The sequence below is a fragment of the Thalassophryne amazonica genome, chromosome 1 (assembly GCF_902500255.1).
Source record: "Thalassophryne amazonica chromosome 1, fThaAma1.1, whole genome shotgun sequence".
In the NCBI taxonomy this organism is placed as follows: Eukaryota; Metazoa; Chordata; class Actinopteri; order Batrachoidiformes; family Batrachoididae; genus Thalassophryne; species Thalassophryne amazonica.
Window position 1 is genome coordinate 83,249,315 of NC_047103.1, and position 22,341 is coordinate 83,271,655.

The 22,341-nt window shown below is 43.2% G+C and overlaps 1 protein-coding gene across 1 annotated transcript in view; it reads right to left on the reverse strand.

Moving 5' to 3' along the window:
- The window catches only part of mpp7a (membrane protein, palmitoylated 7a (MAGUK p55 subfamily member 7)), an 866,557-nt gene that overhangs the window by 608,828 nt on the left and 235,388 nt on the right, over positions 1-22,341 (reverse strand).

The following is a 22,341-nucleotide window of genomic DNA, read 5'->3' on the forward strand; positions in this document are numbered from 1 at the left end:
ATGAACTGCTTTGTTTGTTAGCATATTATACCTAAAAGAAAGGCTATGTACACTATGTTTTGACTCACGCCTGTTTGACTAAAACTAGATTATTGATAATGATTTTAAACTTTATTATTACTCAATTATTAAATAATAGGTTCCTTTGGAGGATCCTTGGATACCACTAGAATGAGTTTTTTTTTTACAAACTTACTTAGGGAGACTCAGATGAGGAGTGCCACTTTGTGAGGAAGCATCAACGACAACATTTGGACTATGTGGCACAATTCTCTGTGCATGATCCTGCACAGAGCTGGTGATGAAATCAGAGTACTGTTAGAAAATAGCTAAGATAATATTTTTTCCCAGCATCAAAACCCAAGCACACTCACTGTGTGCATGTGTGGGTGTGTGTGTGTGTGTGTGAGTGAGTGAGAAACAAAACTGCGTCAGTGTTGCGGACCTCAGCAAATGGAAAAGACCAAGGACACACCAACATTTAACTGATTATTAACTATTAACAGATGAAATTCAGAGTGAGTTGTATCATGTTAGGCACAAATCATACCTGTGACTGACTAAACACAACCCCTTTGTATCCTACTTTACCCTCAGAGTATGAGGTCTGTTAGAAAAGTATCCGACCTTTTTATTTTTTTCAAAAACATGATGGATTTGAATCACGTGTGCTTTCATGAGCCAACCTTGAACCTTCGTGCGCATGCGTGAATTTTTTCACGCCTGTCGATTGTGTCATTTGCTTGTAAGCTGCCTTTGTGAGGATGGGTGGAGTCTCTCGTCGGATTTTCTTTGCAAGGAAATGGCGGAACGACTGGAGCAGCGCGACTGCATCAAATTTTGCCAGAAACTGGGCGACAGCCAGGTGGAAACCATTCGGATTATTCAGACGGCTTTCGGTGACGATGCTATGGGCATCACACAGATTAAGGAGCAGTACAACCGGTTTAAAGACGGCCGCACAACGGTGGAGAGCGCGGCGCGCTCCAGGCGGCCATCAACATGCTGAAATGACCAGATCATTTCCAAAGTGAACGCTGTGGTGATGCGGGACCGTCGTGTGACTATCCGAGAAATTGCGGAAGAGGTGGACATCAGCACCTTTTCGGCACATTCCACTGTGACAGAAGATTTGGCCATGAAAAGAGTTGCAGTGAAATTCATGCCGATGGCTTCAGCATGAAGCTGATGGCTGAACAAAAGCGCCACCGTGTTGAGACTTCAACACGGTGGCGCCTTTGTTGGCCGCCCGGTGCGCGGCGTGCTCTCCACCATTTACCGGCAGTCTTTAAACCGGTGGTACCGCTCCTTAATCTGTGTGATGCCCATAGCATCGTCACTGAAAGCCGTCTGAATAATCCGAATGGTTTCCACCTGGCTGTCGCCCAGTTTCTGGCAAAATTTGATGCAGTCGCGCTGCTCCAGTTGTTCCGCCATTTCCTTGCATGCGCACGAAGGTTCAAGGTTGGCTCATGCAAGCACACGTGATTCAAATCCATCAGGTTTTTGAAAAAAATAAAAAGGTCGGATACTTTTCTAACAGACCTCGTATGCAACATGTAAACAGCAAAGTTGAGATGGACTTGTCCCAAATATAGACAGTGCATCATAGATCATGAAGATATTTCCCACTTTGTTAAAAGAGCAAAATAAAATCACAATATGTGCTCAAATCTAGCAAGAATACTCATCCATGCACCACAATTAAGTGCACTTCAGCAAACGATCCTCATCTGTGAAAAAACAGCCAAGTGCACATGGAATATTTTCATTGTTATTGAGTATTTTTGTTTGTTTGTGTTTTTAAAAATGCCCTGTTTACATCATGATGGATTTGTACACTTTATCTCTCGTACTCTGACTCTGAAAAGCTTGGTCAAAATAGGAGAGCCAAAATGTATTCCAGTGAACATGCACACACAAAATCACACACATGAAAAACTGTGACATGGTGTCAACCTGGCATCACCAGGAAGGAAATGCAGAAATAAAATCAGAATTAAAAAAAAAAAATTTGGAACCATAATCCCTAAGTTTGAACCCAACACCATAAGCATAAAAATTAAACAATTAAAAGGCAAAATCTGCAGTTGACACAAGAGAGCCAAATATGATGGCTTTGTCATTTAAAACTATTTCTAAAATCATATATGTTTTGTTGTTTCGCACTTCTTTTCCTACATCTTCATAGTTGTGAACGCCTCACTGTCATTACCACAATTTATAATGGACATCATTGACCTGCATAAATAAGAAGAAAAGTCACTAATGTGACACTAATTGTTACAGTTAGCTGTGGTACAAACAGTGATATGTACAATCCCCATCTGTAAATGCCAGCAAAACATTCTTCACAAATCTTTGGTCTGTCTGCTGCTATCTCTCTTGTTTGTTTCTCTGACCACACCCTGTTTCTGGTGCTTTCCATGCACACCTATTCTTGATTTGCTGATTGACAATTGGGATTATATAAAATCACTGGTTATGTTTGTTCCCCGCCAGATTGGTGTGCCTTGTCCCTTCTTTCCAGCTCTTGATCTTGTGTTCTATAGTCCTGCCTGCCTCATTGTGTTCTTGACCACCTGCCCATTTGTTTCGACCTTGCCTAAGCCTGATGATCATTGTACTGCTGCTGTGTTTTTTGGACTGCCTCCCCATGTACTGACCACTGCTTTCCTCACCACTAAAGCCTTTTTGCAACCAGAGTTGTTTGTCTGAGTCTCGCATTTGTGTCCTACCTAACCAGCCTGTCAGATCAATCTGGCCAACAATGAACACAGCGGGCTCAGATCCGTTTCAGCTGGCGGTATGCCACCACAGTCAGCAGCTCACACAGCAGGAAGACCAGCTTGCTACGCTTAGCTCCGGGTTTAGCAAACTTGCTAAACACCAGGACGCCTTCATATCTGTGGTAAGTGCTCAGATGAGCCAAGTGCTGTCCAGACTAGATTCTCAGGCTACGTTGGACACGGCCACCGGTAATTCCAACATGCCACCGGGGCTGCCAGCAGCCTTGCCAGCTTCCAGACCTTCACCTGTTGTGTGCAATCAGTTGTTTTGTCCAGAACGCTTCTCAGGTGAATCTGATTCTGCGCCCTCTGGTGGTACGTGCTGTGGACGGCCACATACTGGGCCAAATCACTCACTGCACTCAGTCAGTTAAATTACTGATTTCTCACTCTCATTCGGAATCAATCAGTTTCATGTAATGGAAAATATGACTCACTCGATAATTCCAGGGTACGCCTGGCTGCAACGACACGGACCTAATTTTGATTGGGTTAAGGGCAAATTAATTTGCTGGAGCCCAGCCTGTAGTAACATATGTTTGCAAAAGCCTGAACGCACCAGTCAGGGTTTTAATCCGGATCTCGCCAGGGTACCCAAGTGATACCATGAGCTCGCTGCTGTCTTTAGTAAGGCTAAAGCTAAATTGTTACCTCCTCACAGAGCATATGATTGTGCTATAGAGCTCATCTGTGGGGCAAGCCCGCCACTGGGAAACCTTTTTTTCTCTGTTGGCTCCTGAACTCCACGCAATGAATAAGGAGTCCTGGCAGCTGGTTTGCATCAACCTTCATCTTTGCCCGCAGGGGCGGGGTTCTTCTTTGTTGAAAAGAAGGAGAAATCCGCTGTCCCTGCATTGATTACTGTGGTATTAATGACATCACGGTAAAGAATCGTTATCCACTGCCATTAATCTCCTCTGCTTTCAAATTATTAGACAGCGCCACAGTTCTCCCCAAATGTGAACTCCAAAATGTAAGTATCTAGTGATGCTGTTTGGATTCACGAACACACCTGCTGTGTTCCTAAATCTAGTTCACGCCGTGTTACGGGAATATTTAAATAAGTTTGTCTTTGCTTACCTCAACGATATTCTTATCGTTTCCGCTGATCTGGCAACACACGTCCGCACTGTTTTACAAACACTGCTGCAACATGACCTCTTTTAAAAAAGCACCCGGTACCAGGTACTAACCCTAATGGAAAAGCAAAAAAAAAAAAAAAAACGAGTAGAGTCGGACTTCCGGTTTCTGGACAGACGGAATGGCTGCTTAGTTTTTGAGCTCTTCAACAGCGTTACACGCTTTTTATTTATACTTTATTCATTACATGCCAAACAAATCTAACTGAGTGAGACACATCTGCTGCAGGTGGACACTCACAGACTGGCCAATAGATCTTATTTTGTCTTGGCTTCATCATCTACAGTCTCCAGAACTCGGGGGGTTGCTATTGTTGTTAAGCGTAACTTAAATCTTAAACTTATTGATATATGGAATGATTCAGAAGGTCTGGTAGTCATTGCAAAGGTTGAGTTCTTTAATAGGAAAATTGCTTTAATATCTGTCTATGCCCCCAGTTCTCACAATTCAACTTTTTACAATGACCTCACCACAGTAATGTTAAGCCTTACTGAATATACATTCATAGGGGGCTGATTTTAATGCTGTTTGGGACCCAGTTCTGGACAGATCAGGAGCAACAGAAACATCTGACCAGAGGCAGGCCACTGCTGCGCTTACGGCGTGGTTTTGTGACACAGGTGTAATTGACCTTTGGCGTTCAGTTAACCCCCTTCACAAAGACTTCACCTGTTACTCCTCGAGACATAAGACATTTTCTCAAATTGATTATATATTTATTTCCCCCATCTGTTTGATAGCTTTGATGTTGCCTTTTTACCTATAGCTCTGTCTGATCATAAAAGTGTGTTTCTCATGGCCTCTCTTGGCAGGCTCACTTCCTGTGCCCCTAGATGGCGCTTTAATACAACTTTGTTGAAGTATGAGGATTTCTGCTGTAAATTTAGGGATAAATTTTCAGAATTTTTAGAGTTTAATGCAGGCTCTATCGAGGACCCTAGGACACTCTGGGACTCGGTGAAAGGTTTTATCAGGAGCCACACAACGTGGTTTTCATCCAATTTACGTAAAGAACGACTCTCTAAATTGGAAGGTTTAGAAAACCTCTACAGTTCTCTTGTCTATTCTCTTCAGGCTAATTACAGTAATCAGGTTGATCTTCAGATTAAAGCTGTTAAAAAAGAAATTAACTCTATTCTTAAACAAAAATCTGAGTTTTTGATGCACAGGACGAGACAACATTACTATTTGTATGGTTCAAGGCCGAGCCATCTTTTGGCTATGAAGATTCGTGCCAGTGAGCAATTCGCTGATATCCCATCTGTCAGGGACCAACAGGGGAAGATAACCACAGACCCCAAAAAGATTAATGAAACGTTTCACTCTTTTTATTCAGATTTATATAATTCAGAGGTCACCTTTGATAAATGCAAAATTGAAACCTTTTTTGATAGAATTAATTTGCCACATTTGTCAGAAGATGATGCTAAGCACTCCCCCTCTAGCTGCCACCTTATCGTGGTGGGGGAGTTTGCGTACCCAGATGATCCTAGGAGCTATGTTGTCGGGGGCTTTGTGCCCCTTGTAGGGTCTCCTAAGGCAAACAGGTCCTAGGTGATGGGTCAGACTAAGGGCAGTTCAGAACCTCCATGACCAGTAAAAAATCAAGGACCGAGACGTCGCCCGGAATGGCAAAGCCAGGGCCCCACCCTGGAGCCAGGCCTGGGGTTGGGGTGCGAGCGCCTGGTGGTCGGGCCTTAGCCCATGGGGCCTCGGCTGCAAACCGCCCCAGTGCACGCTGAAGGTCCTGATTTGACGAAGCCAACAGAACCACTTTGTCTGCAAACAGCAGAGACGAGATTCTGTGGTTCCCAAACCAGACCCCCTCTACACCCTGGCTACACCTAGAAATTCTGTCCATAAAAATAATGAACAGAACCGGTGACAACGGGCAGCCCTGGCGGAGGCCAACGTGCACTGGAAACAGATTTGAATTACTACCGGCAATGCGAACCAAGCTCCTGCTGCGGTCGTACAGGGACCGATAGCCCTTAGCAAAGGACCCTGGACCCCGTACTCCTGGAGCACCCCCCACAGGGTGCCCCGAGGGACACGGTCGAACGCCTTCTCCAGATCCACAAAACACATGTGGACTGGTTGGGCGAACTCCCATGAACCCTAGAGCACCCGATGGAGCGTGTGTGGATCGGGAGGTCTGGGCGGCTTTGCTTGAGTTGCTGCCCCTGCGACCCGACTCCGGATAAAGCGGAAGAAAATGGATGGATGGATGGATGATGCTAAGCAATTAGCTGCACCCATTACTTTAGATGAGCTTAAAGAGACAGTCTCTGAGATGAGGCATGGTAAGGCACCTGGATGGGATGGTATACCACCTGTGTTCTAGCCCTCACTTTCTGGGATCTGATGGGCCCCCGTTACACTCAATGATTCTACATTCAGTGGAGGAAGGTTGTTTTTCTAGGGACGTCAATTTAGCTCTCATCTCTTTGTTACTTAAGAAACGTAAGAACCCGACTGAATGTGGTAGCTATAGACCGTTAAGTTTGCTCTGTGCAGACCTTAAAATCTATGCCAAGATGTTAGCCCACCGGTTACAAAACTACATGACATTTCTGGTTCATTGTGATCAAACTGGTTTCATAAAAGGTCGTTTGGCAACAGACAATCTTAGGCATTTGCTACACATTATTGATACGTAAAAAGATAGTGGGACTCCCACAGCTATCTTATCTTTGGACGCCATGAAAGCATTTGACAGGTTAGAATGGGCATATTTATGGTCAGTTCTTGAAAGGATGGGTCTGGGAGAGAGGTTTATTCATATGATCAAAGTCCTTTATACAGCCCCTTCAGCCATGGTTCTTACTGGTAAGATCTACTCTTCACTTTTTCCTGTTTCAAGGTCATCTAGACAGGGCTGTCCCTTAAGTCTGGGCCTTTTTGCCCTATCCATGAAACCATTAGCGCAATTTATTAGACAATCTCAAAATATTTCCCCTATTTTTATTAGTAGTACAGCTCACCACTTGAATTTATATGCAGATGATGTGCTCCTTTTTCTGCAAAATCCTTCTGTTTCAGTCCCGCACCTTTTAAGCGCTGTGGAGGACTTTGGGAATCTTTCCGGCTTCAGAGTCAACTGGTCGAAATCTGCCTATCTGCCTCTTAATGATATTGCTAGAGCAGCTACCCTCCCTGCTAACATCCCCATGATTGAGCATTTCAAATATCTTGGTGTTGAAATATTTCCCACTATTAACCAGATTATAAAGTATAATTACTCTAAATTATATGAAAGTGTTCTTCGGGACCTCAACACATGGTCTGGTTTACCTAACTCACTACAGGCCCGGTCTTCAATCATTAAAATGAATATATTACCAAGGGTTAATTTTATCAGTGCAATGCTCCCTGTGTCTTCCGCTGTTGGTTACTGGCAGAAACTTCAATCAGCAACATACAGATTTATCTGGAACAATAAGCGGTCAAGGTTAAAGATGTCCATTGCTCAGAGGATGAAAAAGGCTGGCGGTTTGGCATTTACAAATTTTAAATTATATTTTTATGCATTTTCACTACGACCTCTAATCACTTGGTTTGACCCAAAGGCGAAGGTTTCTTGGCAGTCTTTGGAGGAAGCACTCGTGTCTCCCCATAGGCTCCAAGATATTGTCTATGCTAACATTTCTGTTAAGCAATGCCAGTTGCGATTTGGCCCCCTGATCACACACGTTATTCAGGTATGGAGTGACGTTCAGAAATCTTGTGCTGTGAGATGCGAGTGGCACTGTAACACCCCGCTGTTTAAAAATAATAAACTGCTGACAGGACATCGGCCTATCTTTTTTCCTCAGTGGGAAAAGAGAGGCATTCATACCTTAGGTGATATTTTTAACACTACTGGTCTGCGGGCTTTTCAGATCTTTTAAACTGGTATGAGCTCCCTGGTACCTCTTTCTTCTTTTATCTTCAACTCCGGACAGCATTGAAAGCTTTTGGAGTACCTTGGGATAGACCGTTACAGTGACACCCATTTCATAAATTTTTTTTTATGATAAGGTTACATCAAGGGGTTTTGTCATTCAGTTCTATTGTCAATTACCAACAAATTCTTTCAATTTTGCTCATAGAACTTATCTGACTCCCAGAAGGTTGCACATGATGGGTCTTTTACCAGATGCTTGCTGTACCTTATGTCCACTTGGTGTGCCTGGTGTCCGCCTGTAGCGTCTTTCTGGAAGAAGGTCTCCCGCCAGTTATCTGATATATTCGGATTGACTGTTCCTCTATCTATACCTGTTTTATTGTTAAATGACTTATCCAAAATGTCTGCCCCTCTGCATAAAAAGAAACTTATTCTGGCTGGGCTTACAGCAGCTAAAAAAAATGGTTGCTTCAAGATGGAAATGCCCAGATAAACTGTCTCTGACCAATTGCTTTCTCACATTCCTTGATGTCATCTACCTAGAGGTGTCCACGGCCCGTGTGATTGGTGCGATGGAGTCTAAGATTGCTTTATGGTTGTTAGCAATTGAGCAATTGAAAGAGCGATTATAGATCACTCAACGGTCCTGGGGCGGGTGGGGTGGTAAGGAGTGTGTGTTTGTTGCAAGGTAATTTCAGATTTTATTTTTTTTTTTGGGGGGGGGGGGGGGGGGTGTTGTTTTGTTTCCTTTTATGTAAATATATATTTGATAATTGATGATACATACGTATTTACCATTGGCTATTGTATTAGATTTGACCTATTACAATGTTTTTTCTTTCTGCCTCCAAGATAATACAATTTAATAAAATAATTGATTTAAAAAAAAAAGAGTAGAGTCGAGCCGAGTAGTGCAGAGTAGTGCTACTTTTGTGTAGTACAAAAGCGCCTTTTGTAAAGGCCGAAAAGTACGAGTTTCATAAATCCACTGTATCCTTTTTAGGATTTGTAATTTCAGCAGGGGAGGTTAGGATGGACCCAGAAAAAATTTCAGCAGTACGTTACTGGGCCGTACCCACATCCTGCAAAGAAGTACGACGCTTTCCTGGTTTTGCAAATTTCTGTCGAAAATTCATTTGCAACTTCACTATGGCTGCAGCCCCTCTTCATACAGTCACCTCGTCACTCCATCCACTCATCTGGATGCCGGAGTGCAATGAGGCGTTCAGAGTCCTAAAAAAAAAAAAAAAAAAAAAAAATCGCTTCACCATGGCCCCCCTGCTGTGCCTTCCAGACCCTGCTCGTCAGTTCGTGGTTGAAGTCGATGTCTCTAATGTGGGAGTAGGTGCAGTCTTATCCCAAAGAAAATCTGCCAACAATAGGCTCCAAAATGATTCATTTCATACCGCTAGGTAACCTTCCGTCAGATAAAGAGACTGCTATGGTGACGCTCAATCAGGTTTTTAAGTTGGGTTTCCGCAGGATATAGTTTCTGACAGGGGGTCCACGGTTTGTGTCCCATTTCTGGAGGGAGTTCTGCCATCTCCTTGGGGTCACACATAGTGTCACTTTGGGCTACCATCCACAGGCCAATGGGCAAACGGAAGGGCTCAACCAGGAGCTTGAAAAAGGGCTCCGGTCCTCGCTTCCCAACATCCCGCATCATAGTCAGATCAGCTCCCAGGGATCAAACTTGCTCATAACAGTTTATCCTCAGTTTCAACTGGTTATGCCGCATTTCATGTAGTTTTTGGTCACCAACCCATGCTTTTTCCCCCACGAATCTTAATTCCTCAGTTCCCTCCAAACTCAGTTTGATCCTTCGCTGCCAACGAACCTGGGAGCGGGCCCGTAAGGCATTGCTGCATTCCTCGGCTGCATACAAGTCCACCGCTGACCATAGACGATCGGTTGCTCCGTCTTACGCTCCGGGCCAGAAGGTCTGGCTGTGGACACGCCACCTTGCCCTTAGGGGCGTACCTCAGAAACCGGCTCCCAGGTTTGTTTCCCTTCCCATTCTCCAGAAACATTAATCCTGTTTCCGTCCCGTCTCCATCTTCCCCGTTCCATGCGTGTCCACCCGACGTTCTATGTCAGTCATGTCAAACCCGTTCGATCTAGTACTTAGTACCGTCATGCTGGCTCTATACTGTTACGTCTTGCACACCTTCATATTCTGGAAACTACGAGGGCTGTCAATAAAGTTACGGTCCTTTTTATTTTTTTCAAAAACTATATGGATTTCATTCATATGTTTTTACGTCAGACATGCTTGAACCCTCGTGAGCATGCGTGAGTTTTTCCACGCCTGTCGGTGACGTCATTCGCCTGTGAGCACTCCTTGTGGGAGGAGTCGTCCAGCCCCTCGTCGGAATTCCTTTGTCTGAGAAGTTGCTGAGAGACTGGTGCGTTGTTTGATCAAAATTTTTTCTAAACCTGTGAGACACATCGAAGTGGACACGGTTCGAAAAATTAAGCTGGTTTTCAGTGAAAATTTTAACGGCTGATGAGAGATTTTGAGGTGATTCTGTCGCTTTAAGGACTTTTCACGGTGCGAGACGTCGCGCAGCGCTCTCAGGCGGCGTCATCAGCCTGTTCAAGCTGAAAACCTCCACATTTCAGGCTCTATTGATCCAGGACGTCGTGAGAGAACAGAGAAGTTTCAGAAGAAGTCGGTTTCAGCATTTTATCCGGATATTCCACTGTTAAAGGAGATTTTTTTAATGAAAGACGTGCGGACGGGTCCGCGCGTCGGGATGCAGCCGCCGCGACGCTCCGCCACAGGAAAAACACCTCTGTTGAAAGCCTTAAGGACAAGTTGGAACATGTCCTGCCTGTTAAACAATTTCTCATATACTCACTCCACTGAAAGCCATCAAAAGCCGCCTGGATTTTACAAATGGTTAGCAACACGGAGGTGTTTTTCCTGTGCCGCCGCACCGCGTCGGCTGCGTCCCGACGCGCGGATCCGTCCGCACATCTTTCATTAAAAAAAATCTCCTTTAACAGTGGAATATCCGGATAAAATGCTGAAACCGACTTCTTCTGAAACTTCTCTGTTCTCTCACGACGTCCTGGATCAATAGAGCCTGAAATGTGGAGGTTTTCAGCTTGAACAGGCTGATGACGCTGCCTGAGAGCGCTGCACAACGTCTCGCACCGTGAAAAGTCCTTAAAGCGACAGAATCACCTCAAAATCTCTCATCAGCTGTTAAAATTTTCACTGAAAACCAGCTTAATTTTAGAACCGTGTCCACTTCGATGTGTCTCACAGGTTTAGAAAAAATTTTGATCAAACAACGCGCCAGTCTCTCAGCAACTTCTCAGACAAAGGAATTCCGACGAGGGGCTGGACGACTCCTCCCACAAGGAGTGCTCACAGGCGAATGACGTCACCAACAGGCGTGGAAAAACTCACGCATGCGCACGAGGGTTCAAGCATGTCTGACGTAAAAACATATGAATGAAATCCATATAGTTTTTGAAAAAAATAAAAAGGACCGTTACTTTATTGACAGCCCTCGTATATCACAAATTCCTTATGTTTAATCAGAAAAAGCTTTTACACCTATCCACAAAACACATAGCTGCACAGGGTGACCATGGCATTCTGCCCTGCATGTCTGTACCAACCAAGCAGCAACAATCAAGCCTGAATTCTGGCCCCAAAGCGGAATTCATTTTTTTTTTTTTTTTGTAGTTCTTTAACTGGCCACTTAAGGATGGTTCCAAAACAGAGCACTTTCCCATAGGACTCTGTATCAAAATGCCAACTTTAGAGGAGAAATAAACATGTTTACAGCTTGGTACAAAAATTGTTTTGGTCTCTATAGTTTAAGATGTTTGAAGCAATAAAGTTATGTATAACTGTGGACGTGGTTGCTTTGAGTGACAGCTGCTGAGTTCAATGTCGGCGACTCCTCTCGTAGCCTCCTACTGTAACCCAGAGTTCACTGGAATAATACGACTGTTTTGCGGTGAAACTTCCTAATGAATCACATTATGAGTGAAACTCTTGTCTTATTTAATGTTGTATGCTAACTGTGTTAGCACTTTTAGCAGCATCGGTAGGTCCACTTAATGGATGATTACTGAGGAAATATGTGGCTCAAAACTTTTATAGTCCACACCAAAGTAAACTGTTATGAGAACCACCACACAGTCCCCAAACATGATTTAATAAACATCCGTACCCGAGATTAGCTTCAGAGAGAGGGGCGTGTTCAGGCTTTTATTTGTCACCAGGGTTGCCAACTCTCATGCATCTGGCATGACAGTCACGCTTTCAGCATCAATCTCACACTCTCACACACAAGCAAGAAATGTCATGCCACAATAAAAATTTCTCCTGTTATTCTTCTGGTGATGACTAGATGATTGATTAGACCAGACCAGACCACAGCGCATTGTTTCTTAATGAAAGGAGTTTAAGGCGCACACCCAAAACAGCTGTTAACATCTGCTGACAACGTTCTCACTACAGTACTCTCTGATCACTGAAAACCTTACAGCTGATACATCAGCTGTGCGTGAAGAGTTCAGACAGAGTTAGAGCAAAGCTTCGAAGCTTGTTTCTGAGTTCACCACCTTTTGGATGACAAAGATAAGCCAATAAAAAGCCTCACAAATCAAATAATCTATTGTCTGATAAAACTGGGTTGTCACTACAGGCATAGCCTAATCATTGTGTTGACACCATAGGCTACAGACTTCAACTAGTTGCAAATTGGGTAATTTAAAGGACATGTCATTCTTTATTTAATGTCCTGCTTAGCAAGTGTGCATGATTGTAAGTCTATCTGTGCACATGCGCTGAAAATGTGTGGTCACTGAAGTATTTTATTGATAATTATTAGTGACGGAGAAACCAAAGTGTTTTGAACCACTGAATCAATATGAAGTAATTGCGTTGAAATGGTTCAGTGTTTAAAGCATTTGATACAATTAAATATGGCGACTTCTACTGGCCAATCTTTAACATAGCACTTGCACAATAAAGAGCAAGATGTCATGAAACATTAAGACACTCTTATGTATGTTAAATAATAAAGGTTCTTTCTGCATCTTGAAATTTTGACTATGTTTTCATTTAAAGACATTAATAACATACTTGTGTTGTAATGTGATTATGCCATTATAAAATACTGTATGTAATAGAGATATTAATTGTGAAATGCTTCTGCAATTATGGACAATTATGACAAAGTGTACAAAATTTATTTAATTTAATTTATTTAATTTACAGTGAGGAAAATAAGTATTTGAACACCCTGCGATTTTGCAAGTTCTCCCACTTAGAAATCATGGAGGGGTCTGAAATTTTCATCTTAGGTGCATGTACACTGTGAGAGACATAATCTAAAAAAAATCCAGAAATAACATTGTATGATTTTTTTTATATATAATTTATTTGTATGTTACTGCTGCAAATAAGTATTTGAACACCTACCAACCAGCAACAATTCTGGCTCACACAGACCTGTTAATTTTTCTTTAAGAAGCCCTTTTATTCTGCATTCTTTACCTGTATTATCTGCACCTGTTTGAACTTGTTACCTGTATAAAAGACACCTGTTCACACAGTCAATCAATCACACTCAACCTGTCAACCATAGCCAAGACCAAAGAGCTGTCTAAGGACACCAGGGACAAAACTGTAGACCTGTACAAGGCTGGGATGGACTACAGGACAACAGGCAAGCAGCTTGGTAGAAAACAACAACTGTTATGATTATTTATTAGAAAGTGGAAGAAACAGAAGATTTCTGTCAATCTCCCTCGGTCTGGGAATCCATGCAAGATCTCACTTTGTGGGGTAAGGATGATTCTGAGAAAGCTCAGAACTACACAGGAGGACCTGGTCAATGACCTGAAGAAGGTCATGTGGTCAGATGAGACCAGAATAGAGAACAGAGCTTTTTGGAATCAACTCCACTTACCATGTTTAGAGGATGAGAACAACCCCAAGAAAACCATCCCAACCGTGAAGCATGGGGGTGGAAACATCATACTGCAAAGGAGACAGGACGACTGCACCGTATTGAAGGAAGGATGGATGGGGTCATGTATTGTGAGATTTTGGCAAACAACCTCCTTCCCTCAGTAAGAGCATTGAAGATGGGTCATGGCTGTGTCTTCCAGCATGACAATGACCCCAAACACACAGCCAGTGCAACTAAGGAGGGGCTCTGTAAGAAGCATTTCAAGGTCCTGGAGTGGCTTGGCCAGTCTCCAGACCTGAACTCAATAGAAAATCTTTGGAGGGAGCTGAAACTCCAAACCTGAAAGATCTAAAGAAGATCTGTATGGAGGAGTGGACCAAAATGCCTGCTGCAGTATGTGCAACCCTGGTGAACAACGACAGGAAACATTTGACCTCTGTAATTGCACACAAAGGCTACTGTACCAAATATTAACATTGATTTTCACAGGTGTTCAAATACTTATTTGCAGCAGTAACATACAAATAAATTATTAAAAAAACATACATTGTGATTTCTGGATTTTTTTTTTTTAGATTATGTCTCTCACAGTGGTCAGGCACCTAAGATGAAAATGTCAGACCCCTCCATGATTTCTAAGTGGGAGAACTTGCAAAATCGCAGAGTGTTCAAATACTTATTTTCCTCACTGTATATAGCGCTAAACTGCAACAAAGTTGCCTCAAGGCGCTTCACACAAGTAAGGTCTAACCTTACCAACCCCAAGAGCAAGCACACAGGGATGAGAATGGGCAAAGAAAAAAATTCTGAAAATCAGCAGGGGGCCGGGGGTCGCCATAGGCCCCCAGCAGGATCCTCAGCACGCTGCCCCTGGTGTGGGCCCACAGGTTTTGAGCATTTTAGAGGCATTTTGGGGCCACTAGAGACCTAATTTCATGATTTTCCATTTTATATTTTTTGGTATGTTGGGGTATGTGGAAGTCTTACTATAATAACAGAATCTATGTGCATAGGCCTTCTTTCAGTGATACCTGCCTAGTGCTGTAGCATATGTACTTACTATAAATGCCATAGCATTGGACAGATACTACTGAACTTGCCAAAACTATTCTTTAAATGTCTTTCCTTAAGCTGCAATGAGCACTGAAATATACTGAAACATCATGCAAGTACGAGGTCTGTTAGAAAACTATCTGACCTTTTTATTTTTTTAAAAAACTATATGGATTTGAATCATGTGCGCTTGCATCAGCCAAGTTTGAACCTTCGTGCGCATGCGTGAGTTTTTTCTCGCCTGTCGGTTGCGTCATTCACCTGTGGGCAGGCTTTGAGTGAGCACTGGTCCACCCCCCTCGTCGGATTTTCATTGTCAGGGAAATGACTGAGCGATTGGAGCAGCGCTGAATCAAATTTTTCCAGAAACTGTGAGAGACAGCCAGGTGGAAACCATTCGGAAGATTCAGACGGCTTTCGGTGACTTTTCAGTCGAGTGAGTATCCAAGAAATTGTGTAACAGCTGGGCATGTCACAACTTGTCCTGTGAGACTTCCAACACAGACGTGCTTTTTGTTGTGTGCCATTGCGGCTCCGTCCCGACGCGCGAATTCCTCCGCACGTCTTTGATTACAAAATCTCCTGTAGCAGTGGAATGTGCCACTAAAGTGCTGATGTCCACCTCTTCTGCAATTTCTCTGGTAGTCAGACGACATCCCGGATAAACACAGCGTTCACTTTGGAAATGATCTGGTCGTTTCAGCCTGTCGATGGCCACTCGGAGCGCGGCACGCCCTCCGCCGCTGTGGGCTGTCTTTAATCTGGTTGTAATGCTCCTTAATCTGTGTGACGCCCAGAGTATCCTCACTGAAAGCCGTCTGAATCTTCCGAATGCTTTCCACCTGGCTGTCTCTCACAGTTTCTAGAAAAATTTGATTCAGTGCTGCTCCAATCGCTCAGCCATTTCCCTGACAATGAAAATCCAATGAGGTGGGTGGACCTGTGCTCACTCAAAGCCTGCCCACAGGCGAATGACGCAACCGACAGGTGTGAAAAAACTCATGCATGCGCACGAAGGTTCAAGCTTGGCTGATGCAAGCGCACAATTCAAATCCATATAGTTTTTTAAAAAAATAAAAAGGTCGGATAACAGACCTCGTATGTGTAAATCATTTAAAGAGATGAAAACCTATCAAAACAACATTTGTGGTATGAAACAGTGACTTTATTAATATTTACATGTGAAGTGTATGCTTACAAAATAATGCCCCATAATAAATTCTGAAATCACACCATATGAGTTTGCACCCCGACTATTTATGTCAGTCAGCAGGAAAACCCCACAGGCACATACAGCATAGGTAAGTCCCTTTGGCTGCTTCCTTGTTTGCACTCGGGGTCGCCACAGCAAATCCAAGGTGGAACTGCATGTTGAATTGGCATAGGTTTTACACCGGATGCCCTTCCTGACGCAACTCCACATTACATGGAGAAATGAATTGGCATAGGTTTTACACCGGATGCCCTTCCTGACGCAACTCCACATTACATGGAGAAATGTGGCAGGGGTGGGATTTGAACCCGGAACCTTCTGCACTGAAACCAAGCGCATTAACCACTTGGCCACCACCCCTGCATAGTAACATTTAAAAGCACACATCCTGTGCACCAGCTGTACCACAGTCTATGAAATTCACCAAAATAAAAAATAAAAATAAAATTGATGCAGGATGATTTCAGCATGCAGGCAAAATATATCTTATTTTGAATATTTAATATTTAATAAGAGTAAAACCTGAAGGAAATCAATTGTAAGGCCTGAAAGAACTTTCTGTAGGAAGCATTTTAGCCATAAGGTCAAGTGAGAGGGAAGTACTATAGTACTGCTATAATGGACTAATGCAGCAGGTGGCAGTAATGTAACATAAGGATGCCGGCTGTCATTATACGGCACAAAAGAAGAAGGGTTCGTTTGTTTTGTTTTTCTCCACTGGGTCACGTTTTCAGAAAAAGCATATTTTATGTCAAAATAAAGCCATAAAATACACACACACACACACACACATATATATATATATATATATATATATATATATATATATATATATATATATATATTTTTTTTTTTTTTTTTTTTAAGTTAGCGGTTTTATATGATGAAATAAACATGGAAACCAATTTGGACAAAAATTCGGATACAAACAGTGGTTTTGCAGCACTGAATTTCACTTCAGTACATGCACATAACTGCACCATTTAATTGCATGAATAGAATTATTGGACACACACCTGAGCACTGGATGCTTGATCACTGACCGGTACAAGTGCTGTGGGTTTTGGGGTGCGCTGTGCCTCTTCCGTGCTCTGTACCCGGGCAGATTAGCCTGTTTAATATTAATTTGATGACATGTTTCTTCATCTTGCAGTGTTCTTCCAAGGTTTTGTTGATGAAATCCAAACATAGCATGCAGAGGGCTTTACCAGGGAGCTCAACCTTGTGTACAAATTCACAAAGTCTTGCCTTTGTCCACGTCCACCTCCTGCTCCAAACATGTCCACCTAAAACTTTTTTTTTTAACACCACTATCGATGTCTTTAATGCAGCCTTCGTCCTCTCTCTCTATGTTAAAGATGCAGCTTGACAGACCAAACTTGCAGAAATTCAAGATGTCCACATCCAGCTACTTTCAGTGACTTTCGATATTACAGAGACTCTGATTGGCTAAAAGTTCGCTGTTGTAGAAAAAGTAACCAATTACATTGTGCATTTTAGCTTGCAGTTTCGGCAGCGTTATTATGGTTCCCATGCATACGAGGAAAGATTTAACTTGCATGGGTGACCTGCGCTGCACCACCCACCCCAAATTTTTCTCAACAGGTTTACACTGATCTCAGAAATTACCCAGAAAAACTCTGAAATCCATGGAAAATTCTCACCCCTGCAGGCAACAGTGGTAATGAAAAATTCCCTCTTATGATTTAAGGAAGAAACGTCAAGAGACCAGACTCAAAGGGGTGACCCTCTGCTTGGGCCATGCTACCGACACAACCGACAATACAAGCATACAGGAAATTTTTGGAGTTCATGCTGGTGCAGGGGACAGGAAGGGGATTTGAGGGCTTCAAAGGTTTTTAATTTAAAAACAAGATAATTATGTTGGGCTTGAGTCTCCAGTTTTGGAGAGAAGACTCACATGGCACAGAAGTTGGTGTCAGCTGAAGACAGATTTTGTCCAACTTGTAGAGTTGGATAAACAGCTGCTTCCATCCTCCCTATCTGTCCTTGCAAATTCACTGCAGAAAATGGTTCTGGGGAGCATTAACATAGCTAAAACCCTTCAGCTTATGGGGAGCGAAGCCCCCCAGACCACCCATTCAGGACTGTCTTGACCCCCAACATTTTTCTTTCATTGTCTCTCACATGCCTGCAGATGAGCTTGCTGAAATATTTCGGAAAAAAGAATGAGGATGGGTGCGGAGAGGAAAATAATCAGTTTCCCTTCTATTATTATTTTTATTACAAAACAAGGACTTTTTAAAAAATTAAGGTTACCAAAAATTTTCAGCACATCCAGCCGAGGTCCCAAAGTCGGCAACCCTGTGTCACACAAGGAGCCACCCACACTCCACCCCTTTATGCATTAATAAGTTCATCGTGAATCAGTGGAGGTGGGGCTCTCTACATGGGGACACCCAGATAAAGGGGTCATTTTGGTTGTTCCAGGTCTATGTAGAAAACCAATGAATGATGTCACGTTGTCCAATATATATACGAGGGCTGTCAATAAAGTAACGGTCCTTTTTATTTTTTTCAAAAACTATATGGATTTCATTCATATGTTTTTACGTCAGACATGCTTGAACCCTCGTGCGCATGCGTGAGTTTTTCCACGCCTGTCGGTGACGTCATTCGCCTGTGAGCACTCCTTGTGGGAGGAGTCGTCCAGCCCCTCGTCGGAATTCCTTTGTCTGAGAAGTTGCTGAGAGACTGGCGCGTTGTTTGATCAAAATTTTTTCTAAACCTGTGAGACACATCGAAGTGGACACGGTTCGAAAAATTAAGCTGGTTTTCAGTGAAAATTTTAACGGCTGATGAGAGATTTTGAGGTGATTCTGTCGCTTTAAGGACTTTTCACGGTGCGAGACGTCGCTCAGCGTTCTCAGCCGCCGTCGTCAGCCTGTTCAAGCTGAAAACCTCCACATTTCAGGCTCTATTGATCCAGGACGTCGTGAGAGAACAGAGAAGTTTCAGAAGAAGTCGGTTTCAGCATTTTATCCGGATATTCCACTGTTAAAGGAGCTTTTTTTAATGAAAGACGTGCGACGGGTCCGCGCGTCGGGACGCAGCCGACGCGACGCTCCGCCACAGGAAAAACACCTCTGTTGAAAGCCTTAAGGACAAGTTGGAACATGTCCTGCTGTTAAACAATTTCTCATATACTCACTCCACTGAAAGCCATCAAAAGCCACCTGGATTTTACAAATGGTTATCAACACGGAGGTGTTTTTCCTGTGCCGCCGCACCGCGTCGGCTGCGTCCCGACGCGCGGACCCGTCCGCACGTCTTTCATTAAAAAAATCTCCTTTAACAGTGGAATATCCGGATAAAATGCTGAAACCGACTTCTTCTGAAACGTCTCTGTTCTCTCACGACGTCCTGGATCAATAGAGCCTGAAATGTGGAGGTTTTCAGCTTGAAACAGGCTGATGACGCTGCCTGAGAGCGCTGACCGACGTCTCGCTCCGTGGGAAGTCCTTAAAGTGACAGAATCACCTCAAAATCTCTCATCAGCCGTTAAAATTTTCACTGAAAACCAGCTTAATTTTTCGAACCATGTCCACTTCGATGTGTCTCACAGGTTTAGAAAAATTTTTGATCAAACAAAGCGCCAGTCTCTCAACAACTTCTCAGACAAAGGAATTCCGACGAGGGGCTGGACGACTCCTCCCACAAGGAGTGCTCACAGACGAATGACGTCACCGACAGGCGTGGAAAAACTCACGCATGCACACGAGGGTTCAAGCATGTCTGACGTAAAAACATATGAATGAAATCCATGTAGTTTTTGAAAAAAATAAAAAGGGCCGTTGCTTTATTGACAGCCCTCGTACAGTCCATGGCACCAACACACGCAGATGCTGGGGCTCAAATCAGGCAAAACAACAGCTCATATAGCAAAAAGCTGCTGCGCCTGTCTCCTGTGCAGTGATGTGAACGCACTTCACAGCCCACCAGATCTCAGGTGGATGCTTGTGGAAAATATATCTGGACAACACAGTCCAGAAAATGCCTTGGTGATTAAGTAAGCAAGCACATCACAATATATACTGCTTTTTATTTTGGAGTGAGACGTAAAAAACATGGTGCGCTCATCAAACAGCACTTGAGAGTAAAGATTTTCCAGTGAGAGGAGATCCAGGAGATGAATTCAAAACCTGTAATATTGTCACGCCAGGATCAATTTGTAGGCCAGATTTGTCAGTCATTTGCATGAGCATAAAACACAGACAAAAAACCCAGATGAAGTCAGAGTTCCTTGCTGTTCAACTCTTTTGCGTACTTCCATAAAATAGGATAGAAAGAGCAGGAGAGAGGGCCAGTGGCGCCTAAAGCCATGACCACAAAATCTGTCCTGCAGGCCCACATGAACAAGGGACTAAACGTAACAGCCACTGAGCTCAAGCTGAAAGAAGTGACCCACTATAAAGCAGTGTTTCACAGCAAGGGCTACAGTACGGTTTTGTCATAAGACTTTGTGATTGGAATGGCAGATTTAAGAAAAAACAGAAAGAGGAATAAAGGAGGAAGAGTATTATTCTAAAGGTATGCTCTGCAGTCAGATCAGTCATTTGACTTGTGTTACTACCAAAAGGGACTGAACCCTTATCCCCAGTCTGAGGAAGAATCCAGCTTTCCACTGAGGGATATTGCTGAGGGTCGGCATTTCACATCAGTGAGAACACCTGGGACTGTTTACAAAACCCACAACGATCATAACACGCAAACTCAACGACCTGCGTCTGTTGAGATGGCTAGGAAGGAACAGGGACAGTTTGCAAGGAGGACAAGAAATTAGCTTAATTACAATGAGAGTTCCTCCTTCTCATGTAATCGAAGATCTTTAAAAGGTTCTGCTACCATCTAGTGGGGCCTTTGAGTACTGCAGCATCTGCACACAGGGATACAAAAATGAAATAGTTCTCCCTCACAGAGAACTGACTGTGTCTCCTTTGTTAACGTGCAAAACAAAGATCAAATAACTATTTAAAAATAAAGAGTTACATCACATATAAATGAAAGGAAAGCCTGGGAGGTATGGAAAATTGGACTGTTTATGCAACAGTTGTCTACAGGAAAAAAAAAAAGTCAGACATGGGATCATTCACATGGTTCAGAGGATGGAATGACTCTTCACACATGCTGCGTCCATGTGTACAAGACAATGCAGAGGTCAGCTGTACAGTTCAGCACAAATGAAAGCTCCCCAGGGTGTTGTTGGGGTGTTGAGTATTCCTGTACTGGCCCTTCCCACATGAGGTGACAGGAAGGCCACCTCCTGGCCAAGGATTTTACTGGGCCACGTGAATGACACTGATCCTGTTCATCATATGGCAGCGCACATCAAAAGTCAGTTCTGTCACACCTGCTATGGTTACAGCTCCAAGGACCAGTTTGTGCCAAAGTTATCCAGCAGTTTCAGCATCTGCGGATCCACTCTGGTTTGATGGGTGAATCTAAACAGGCCTTGAGAAAGAAGACTGAAAATCTATTTGACAGCCCATATGACAATTAGGAACCAACATCAATGGTTAGCTTGGGATGAGTGTCTACAAACATAATTCAGAATATGTTAGCAAACATGGCTTTCACTAAACTTTAAGGTGCATTTAAGAAAGTGAGTAAAGCTCACTTTTTAAAGCTTAAAATAGCTTTTATTTCCATACACACATTGCACATTTTATTCCAAGGTAAGACACCAGATATGACATGCTAATAGTTTAGTTTGAAATTTCCATGTACAAGGTCTGTCAATAAAGTATAGGTCCTTTTTATTTTTTTCAAAAACTATATGGATTTCATTCATATGTTTTTACGTCAGACATGCTTGAACCCTCGTGCGCATGTGTGAGTTTTTCCACGCCTGTCGGTGACGTCATTCGCCTGTGAGCACTCCTTGTGGGAGGAGTCGTCCAGCCCCTCGTCGGAATTCCTTTGTCTGAGAAGTTGCTGAGAGACTGGCGCTTTGTTTGATCAAAATGTTTTCTAAACCTGTGAGACACATTGAAGTGGACACGGTTCGAAAAATTAAGCTGGTTTTCAGTGAAAATTTTAACGGCTGATGAGAGATTTTGAGGTGATACTGTCGCTTTAAGGACTTCCCACGGTGCGAGACGTCGCGCAGCGCTCTCAGGCACCGTCGTCAGCCTGTTTCAAGCTGAAAACCTCCACATTTCAGGCTCTGTTGATCCAGGACGTCGTGAGAGAACAGAGAAGTTTCAGAAGAAGTCAGTTTCAGCATTTTATCCGGATATTCCACTGTTAAAGGAGATTTTTTTAATGAAAGACGTGCAGACGGATTGCAGCGTCGGC